A 9,655-nucleotide genomic window follows, 5' to 3' on the forward strand; every position below is an offset into this window, starting at 1 on the left:
TCTTAGGGTCATGAGAGAGGTTGTATCTTCTCTTGCTGATATATGGTATAGCAAACACACGTATATCTGTTTGAGTGTAAGAGCCTGTTGCTTAAGTGAACTGCTGGACTCCCTGGTGCCAGTAGGTGTGGGGAGTCTTCACAGGGTCACATCTTGACCCCCCCCCCCCCCCCCCCCCCCATGTATGCCTATGTAGGACGTCGTATGATAATGAACTTATGCATATTCATGTAACCTCAATAAAGAACAGTGTTACAAAGGAGCAGACGAGAGCAACTGGGGTTCGAGCGGAAGGAACGACGCTCGTCACAGTTCTCTCCCTCGTGCACGAGATCAAACAAAGAGCCCTGCTTGGTGTCCAATGCTTTTTGCTGTTGCAGTAGAATTGTCTCGTTCCAGCGGTGGGTCTGTGCCAGACAGACCCATCAGAAACAATGTCAGATTCTGATATTGAATCACTGTTGAACTCTGATGTTGATCTTCCATTACTTTTGCACCCTTGGTTAATATTGAAACAACAATAAGGTCATTATTAAAAATCAGTACATAACAGGTATTTGTATCAATACTAAACCACTGCAAATTACCAGCAATACTTAAACCTGCAAAAAAGACAATTGCGTATGATCCACAAATAGGAAACCCATTATATGCTGGACATTGTCTTACAATTTGTCATATCCATAATAATATCCCTATAATATGAAGCATCTGGCATTATGCGATTAAAAAAATGACAGACATCTCTGTATCAATAACAAAGTAATTTATTATATTAAAAAAAAGTTTCTTTGGGTTTTTTTTTTGGTTTTTTTTTTTGTTTCCAGCCTGTCCTGTTTGGTTCTTTTGCCATCAGAATTATTGTCTAAAGGCAAGGAAAGATACCCAACGGATTTACTTTACCAAATGGACCATCCTGGTCTTGCCGTATTGGTCTATTTGATTCACCTTCTCTTTTATTGTTTATTTTATTTTATTTTCACTTGCTACACACGGGACAGACATGACTGGGGGAAAGAAAAGGGAGAAAGAAAGAGAGGTAGGGAAAGAAAAACAGTGGGGAAGAGGAACGGTGATAAAGGGCAAAAAAACAAAAACCAACAAAACAAACAGACAAAAAATACATATATCAATCACCTGGTCACCTGTTGAGAAAGAAAACAGAAAACAACAAAAAAAGAGAGCAATATAAAAAAACAACATCATCGCAATAATCTATGCGAATATAACAGTAAATACTAAATATTGAATATTATTGTGCAGCTCGTAGAATCGACAGCACACAGTGTGCTCTGAGGTAGAAGCCAAAATGGTGTAGTTTGTGTCTGTGAGCACCCGTGTGTACACCTGTGAGCACAAGCGCGCTTGTATTTAAAAGGTTCCTTCATGTAATGATCTGCTAGAGGATGAGGGAAGCCACATCCCCGTCCTCCAGGGCATAAAGCAGGTATGGAGGAGATCCAGGCTCCAGACATCCAGAGGCCCTCAGAGCACAAGAGACCAAGGAAGACCAACAGAGGGGCAACCGTGCCACTCTCTCAGAAAGAGCTGAGCTCTGTGCCAGAGTGACCGAGCCCCAGGCCGAGAGCACCCCACCCCCGAAGGGGCCCGAGCGAGCCCCAGGCTCCAGGCCCCGACAAGCAGCCACCAAGGAGTGAGCCGGTGCATACCTGGACGCCCATCCCCGGACACAAAGAACCACCAATGCACCGATGTCTGAGGGCGTCTGCCATTGGCAGGGGGGGTGGTGGGGGGAGATAGGCCTCCAGACCTTGGAGGGCCTGAGATGTCCCTAGAGAGGTGACGTCTGATACCCAACCTGACATATAGACACAGACAAACAGGCACACACAGATACAAACATCCATTCCCACCCTCATGCTCTCATATGCAATTGCTCAATACTCACCCAACTTGGATACAGACATAAATAGACACTGTACACACAATCACACTCCCCAAGCGTACTCTATACCCCAGGTCTAGGTACCCTTGCCCTTGGAGGGGGAAACTGCACCCAGACCCAGGTAGTGTTACCCTCTTCCTTGGGGTGGAGAGAAGCAGACCACCCCAACTCCGCAGCAGCAGGGAGGCCCCACATTTCACACCTCAATTGGGTGGCCAACTCCAACTGTGGGGGTAAAATTGAGGCACAGGCAGTCAGAAGGGGACAGAGGGGGAGTGCCTCCCCCGCACCCTGGTGACACACCTTTACCCCAAGGGTGATTGTGGTGAAGTGGGATGAGGGAGGCAGCTTGAGATGGGGAGGGAAGGAAGGGAGGGGCCCCTCCCTGGGGCCACCCCCATACTCTGCAAACCACCAGGGCAAGCTGGTCCAGGCCCATCCGGATCGGATGTTACATGTATTGGTTACAGGTCACTTGTTTTTTTAAGTTTACTCGGGGATCGGGCTGGATATCGGGCATCCTGCACCACCCATGTGATCTGGAGCGTAGCGGAGACATTTCTGCACTGCCTGGGTGAAGGCAAACTCAGAAACAGCATTTACCCCCACCTGCTGAGTCAACAACAACAACAATCTTTATTTATAGAGCACATTTAAAAGCCTTGGGCATACCAAAGTGCTTTACATAAAGCAATAAAAATAAAACAGTTCACACATTAACATCAAATACATAAAAGTAACGGATTATGTTCACAGATAAAAGCCACCAATAAGAGTAAACTGCAGCACATAGGTTATAGCAAGGTAAGACTGTACCACCATGATAAAAGACACCAATAATGGAAAGATAGCAGAGAATTTAATACAATACAATACAATAGGTCAATAGGTCACTGCAAGCAAGCCAGCATTTAACTGGTAGAAAAGGCAAGTTTAAAAAGATATGTTTTTAGCCGTGATTTAAAAGAATGAATAGAATCAGACGCCCGGATGCCAATCGGGAGATTGTTCCACAGCTCCGGTGCAACTAGAGCAAACGATCGATCACCTCTAGATTTCAGTCGAGATCTGGGCTGAACCAACAGTAACTGTGAGGATGACCTTAAAGCCCTAGCAGGAGCATATGGGTTTAAAAGTTCCTTAAGATAGCTTGGTGCAGTGTTATTGGTAATTTTAAAAGTAAACAACAAAATTTTAAATTGAATACGATATTTGACAGGCAACCAGTGCAGATCAGCAAGGACAGGAGTAATGTGGGCAAACTTCTTGGTTTTAGTTAGAATGCGTGCTGCAGCATTCTGAACTGTCTGTAATCTATGTAAAAGGGAAGAGTGGAGACCACAATAAAGTGAATTGCAGTAATCAAGCCTTGACGTTACAAAGGCGTGGATGAGCTTTTCTAGGTCTTTATACGGGATATAGTGCCTGGTCTTAGAAATAAGGCGAAGCTGGTAAAAACTGGATCTGACAACAGCAGACACTTGTTTATCAAGTTTAAATGAGCTGTCAAATAAGACACCCAGATTCCTAACAGTGTCAGAGAAAGAACTAGTGAGAAAACCAAAGGCATCCCGAAGTTTGGCACGAAGGGCATTACTACCAAAAATCATAATTTCAGTTTTCTTATCATTGAGGATAAGAGTATTTGCCAAAAGCCATTTCTTGACCTCACACATGCATTCTCGAAAGCTATTCAAAGACAGAGCAAGATCATCGTTTAACTCAAAATAGATCTGGATATCATCCGCATAATAGTGAAAAGCAATGTGGTATTTCTCAAAGATAGCACTTAAGGGAAGCATGTACAATGAGAAAAGGGTAGGGCCTAACACAGATCCCTGGGGGACACCACAGCAAACAGGTACAGCCGAAGAAGAGGATGTGGCCAAATGTACCGAAGAGAGCCGATTGGAGAGGTAAGATTTAAACCAATCCAAGGCAGCGCCCTTAATGCCTACAGTGTGCTCAAGTCTCGCCAATAGGATGTTGTGGTCAACCATGTCAAATGCCGATGAAAGATCCAATAGCACTAGGACAGAGGGGCGTCCATTGTCAGCCATTAGTAAAAGATCATTGAAAACACGAAGCAGCGCTGATTCAGTGCTGTGATGTTGTTTGAAGGCCGATTGAAATTTATCATTTATATTATTCTCATCCAGGAAGGTCTGCAATTGAAGCAGAACCACCTTCTCAAGAATTTTAGCCAGGAAGGGAAGCTTAGAAATCGGTCTATAGTTGGCAAAATCACTATGATCAAGGTTCCTTTTTTTTAGAACAGGTTGAATTATAGCATGTTTGAGAGCTGAAGGTACATAGCCAGAAAGCAAGGAAAAGTTCAATATGGACAATAAACAAGGTCCAATTGCATTAAAACAATCCTTGACTATACGGGATGGAAGAACATCATGTACAGAATTAGTATTGTTCAGTTTATCAATTAGACGCTTCAGGGTAGAGAGTGAAACGGGTTCAAATTGATAAAGAGTAGCAGAACAATCAGGAATAGACATACTATCAGTCACCAAAGGAAGAGTAGATTTAAGAGATAAAACTTTATCTAAAAAATAGTTTGAAAATTTTTCACAAAGACCCGGGGAGCACGGCAGTGGCATAGAGGGGCAGGGGTTCACCACAGAGTTGAAAATTTTAAATAGAATTCGAGGGTTATCACCATTAGTGGTAATAATTTTAGAGAGAAAAGCTGCTTTAGCCATTCTGGCAGCAGTTTGGAACTTCGAGCGGCTAATACGTAAAATGTCATATGATGACTGGAGTCTATCATTCCTCCACTTCCTCTCATCCCGCCGACATATACGTCGTAAAGCACGAACAGAATCATTTAACCAACATTGTGAGTAAGTTCTGGGGCGTTTCATTTTGATAGGTGCAACAATGCTAAGAATCGAGGAACAGGTAGTTAAAAGAGTATTAGTAAAATTCTCAAGCGTGTGTGGAGTAAAACAATCCAGCATAATAAATGGGGAGTTCACAAAAGACGTAGAAAAGTTGACCACAGTATCAGCATTAATAGTACGCGTAGGGTAAAGAGGAGCCTCTAAGTATTGTCCAGTGTTGCCCAGGTCTACATCGAAGATAACCGGGGAATGATCAGAAAGTCCAGTATTTCTAATTTCCTTAATGCAAATATCCACATTAAATGAAAAAACCAAATCAAGGGTGTGGCCTTTAACATGGGTAGGCTCATTCACCCACTGAGTAAGATTAAAAGAGTCAGTCAGTGCAAGAAAATCTTTAGCCAATTGGTCATCCATACAGCAGACATGAATGTTAAAATCACCAGAAATAATAACAGAACCATATTTAAAAAGAATGAATCCCAAAAAGTCAGCAAATTCAGAGATAAACATCTTATGATATTTAGGCGGACGATAAGCCACAACACACAGAGTATTCCGAGATCCAGTCAATTCCAATAGCTGAGTTTCAAAGCTGGAATAGGTTGGGGAGGGTAGCAGCCGTGCTTCATGTTTATTATTAAAAACCGAGGCTAAGCCACCACCTCTACCATTTAGCCTAGGTGAGCTAAAGAAGGCACAGTCAGGAGGGAGAAGATCAGAGAAGGGGATGAACTCACCCGGAGAAGTCCATGTCTCCGTCAGGAATAGAACATCCAGTCCCGTGGTGAGAAAAAAGTCATTTAGGAGGAAGGCCTTATTTGAAAGAGACCTAACATTAAATAAGGCCATCCGAGTCCGAGGAGCCAAGTCCTTAGTAGTAGCCCGTCGCAAGGTGCTAAGGTTGTTATGTTGAACACCACGGCCAGGCGGTGTTATCCAAGATCGAGCAGAGTGGTAAGCCACTGGGCAGGCAGAGTAGGTTTGAAGGCCGACGGAGCATATCCAACGGTGGGTTAGCAATCTAGCCGCAAAGCGGCTACTGAGATAGTGGATGAAACGAGATAGCTCACGGCTTGTAGAAGGGTAATCCGTAGCCATGGCTCTGATATAAGCCTTGAAGCGGACACGGACACCACTCCTTCTACCCCGTTTCCTGAAACGTTTCCTGCGGAGCATGGGAAGGGGTAAGTAGGTCACATTGGTGGGGGAGACAGGCATCAGGGGGATAGCAGCACCCGCGGTCCCAAGGCTGTCCAGTCGTTGAGAACAGGAGAACCGAAGATTCAGGAGCGTGTCTCTATCATAAGTTATTAGCGTACAATCACCTAGAGAACATAAACCAAAGATAAAACAACAAGGAGTACTACGCCGAGGCGCAGACGGGGTCGAGGACGGTCAGCCATGCACACCGGCGCCATCTTGCAGTTTACAATCTACCACAGTCAGGCCATCTAGGGCACAAACAAACACAAAAAGAAGAAAAAATGGCCAAATTAGAGCTTAAATATGAATAACCTTTTGTCAATTGTCTTCAGCAGGGAGAAAGCATCTACGCTATTAGGCTGATTAATATAAAAGTCATAAGGCAGAAATCAGCAAACTGCTGCCTCACTTTGATTAATTCACTAGCGGGGACCACATCCTTGGTAACAATGGGCAATGAGGGATGAGGAAGTGTGAATAGTGCTGCGGTTTGGAGAAGGCCTTTAAGGGGACTGGCGACGGCTCTCGGGCTGGGCAGATCCCCCAAGAAGGCATCCCCTACAGGAGCAAAGACTGGGCATTACGGAGGTCTTGGAGATTGTTGTGAATGTATAACAGGTAGGCTTGTGATGACCATCGACCCAGGAGCTTGATTAAGTGGTTGGGGATTCCTTTGCGGGAGCCAGAAGTCGCTGCGCCGATGCGGAAGGAATGGCCAGAGAAGAGATTTGGAGGAATCCCGGAGGACAAGAGCACTTGACGAAAGTGTGAGAGGAACCATGTCCTGGTTGGGGCGTGGCCAGATTCGGTGATGAACAGAGGATCTGAAGGTAAGGCGTGCTGAGATTTTCTGAGGTCGAGGTAGTGGGTTAGTGATTCGAAGGGACTTAAAGGTGAGTTTATTTTGAAGTAGTATATAGGCGTGGGGCTGCCCGATTGATTGGTTTTGCTTCGTTTGAGGGGGAAAATGAGGCAGTCTTCGAGACTGGGTGGATGTCACTCAAGCACGGGTGAAGAGTCGGATGGAACTTTGAAGATGAGGAGGTGAACTTGGAACAGCGTAAGAAGCCGAAGAAGGCGAGCAGGAACATGGCTTCAAGTGTGCGTGCCAGGAAGTAGTCGTTATACTTCAGCCGGAGGGTAGAGATGTAGCGAAGTAGAAGATCTGAAGTTAGGGGTAAGTGGTGTAGGGTCGTGGCAGGTGACTGACGCTGGAGACCTTTGATAAGTAGTGATATCTGGGATGACGTAATGGTTGGGCATGGTGAACCTGTGAGCAGTTTGGCAAAGAAATTGATGCCGCTGAGGTATGTCTTTATGGTGGGAATTTTGATGCTCAGGAACCGGAATGCATGAGATATGAAGCTGGAAACTGTTGCAATGTCGAATGACGGGAAGGGCAGGTTGAAGTTATGATGGAATGAACGGAACGTGTTCCAAGCAGTCCAATAGGAGGACAATGTACTTGCTGCAAGGCTATTTATAATCGCTTCTTGGGAGATGTTGATGAGTTCTGCGATGCTGGGATTTAGATCTCAAACATCGTGGCGGAAAATGGAGGAACTGGGGTCGGAGCTGCCTCTGCGTGGGTCGCCAAGGCTCTGAATGTCTGGAGGGAGAGACGAGACAGGGAGTCAGCAAAGGAATTGAAGTGGCCTGCAATGTGTTCTGCTCTGATTAGGAACTGATGGGTGACTGATAACCACGTGAGCTCCCGCATGAAGGAAGGAGAATTGCTTCGGCCTTTGTTGATAATGTCGACTACGGTAAAGTTGTCGGACCGAATGAGGATGGATTTTTTTGACCATTTGTGGCCCCACAGTAAGGCTGCGATGACTACCGGGTAGATTTCGTAAACGGCTGATGAAGGCAGGAACCGATCGTGGATATATTCACGGAACTTGGGAGGCCAAGCTGAAGAGAACCACCTTCGACCGTAATAATCCCCAAAGCCAGCAGAAGGGGCGCCATCTGTGAAGAGCTGAACGTCATCGGGGTGGGACAGCTGATCATCGTAGAAGAAGGTGATGCCGTTCCAGTTAGGGAGCAGAAGTTGCCAGAGACGCAGTTCGGCCCTGGAAGAGCTATCCAGTGTGATGGAGTCAAGGAGTGATAGTTTAGATGCAGCGAGTGAAAGCAAGTGAGAGATAAAGGAGCGACCTTGAGGGATTATGCGTAGAGCAAAGTTTAAGTGTCCCAACAGGGAGAGCAGCTGTCGTTTGGAGCAAGTGGGAGCGAGGAGAAAGTTTTGGAGGAGAAGAGTGATGCGATTGAGCTTTTTGATGGGCAGGGAGGCCTGGAAACGTTCAGTGTTGAGGTTTATCCCGAGGAACTCCAGGGATGTTGAAGGTCCCTCTGTTTTCTCTTCTGACAAAGGAACACCGAGTTCGGAGAAGACAGACCTGAGAGTGGATAACCCATGAGCTGGTGGTGACATGGGAGGGGAGATGACTAGGAAGTCATCGAGGAGGTGAACGAAAGAGGCAGCTTATGGTTGTTAGAGAGGATCCAACATGGAGCTTCGGAGAGTGAATCGATGAGCTTGGGGCTGCTATTGCAACCGAAGGTCTGCAATAGGCATCCCTCCACTTGACTCCAAACAGGTGCCAGAAGTTGGGGTGAATCGGCAAGACCTTAAAGGCACTTGTGATCTCGGCTTTAGAAAGCCATGCACCTCTGCCGGTGAGTTTAATAAGAGAAATGACATGGTTCACTGTTGAGTATTTGAGATAGTCGTCGCTGGGAATGAGGCTATTTATACTTGGAATCTGACTGCCGTGGGGAGCAGAAAGATCGATGATGATGCGGTTTTTTCCAGAATATTTCCTGGTGGCGATGCCCAGAGGGTTGATGCAAAAGAGGGGGAAGGGAGGTTCGGGGAAGGGAGGTTCAGGGAAGGGTCCGATCATGAAACCCTCCTTGACTTCCTTGGTGAGCAGGCTGTCGATGGTTTCTGGGTCTTTAATAATAATAATAATAATAACGGATTGCATTTATATAGTGCTTTTCGGGGCCCTCAGAGCGCTGTACAATTCCCCTATTCATTCACTCTCACATTCACACACTGGTGGAGGCAAGCTACAGTTGTAGCCACAGCTGCCCACAGAAGCGAGGCTGCCATAGCGCGCCATCGGCACCTCTGGCCATCACCAGTAAGCAGTAGGTGAAGTGTCTTGCCCAAGGACACAACGACCGAGACTGTCCGAGCCGAGGCTCGAACCAGCAACCTTTCAGTTACAAGACAAACTGCCAACTCTTTGAGCCACGATCGCCTCTTTGAGTGCTGACTGCAGGTTTTTGCAAGTGCAAGAAACCGATGGCTGGGAGACGATCCCTGGGTGGAAGCCTTCCGAGAAACCTTTTACTAAGAAGTTGACGAAGTCTGGGTTAGGGTGATTTTTTAAGGCGTCTTTTACTGCCGAAATGTGGATGGGTGTGGAGGCTAACAGAGCTAGTCATGGCTTGGTGGGGTTGTGGGGGCATGCGGGGCGGCAATGGCCACCGCCGCCGCAAAAGGAGCAGCAGTGAAGAAAGCGGCATTGAGAAAAGGAACAGCCGGAGTCGTTGAAGTTATGGCAAATGGTACGGCCTCCGAGGTGCATGATGGGCCTGCCCCGCCTGTTTGAACCGTGAAGCAAAGGCAGGTTCTGGCACGGGAGCTGGGGTCAAGCGGGAGAGAACAGAAGGA

At 46.4% G+C, this 9,655-nt stretch overlaps 1 pseudogene; it reads right to left on the bottom strand.

Annotated features, from left to right (window-relative positions):
• Window positions 1–7,495: 7,495 nt before the first annotated feature.
• On the bottom strand, window positions 7,496–8,806 carry LOC120744714 (annotated as a pseudogene).
• Between the last annotated feature and the right edge of the window lie 849 nt (window positions 8,807–9,655).

The sequence above is a fragment of the Simochromis diagramma genome, unplaced genomic scaffold (genome assembly GCF_900408965.1).
Source record: "Simochromis diagramma unplaced genomic scaffold, fSimDia1.1 OVJJ01000517.1, whole genome shotgun sequence".
Taxonomy (NCBI): domain Eukaryota; kingdom Metazoa; phylum Chordata; class Actinopteri; order Cichliformes; family Cichlidae; genus Simochromis; species Simochromis diagramma.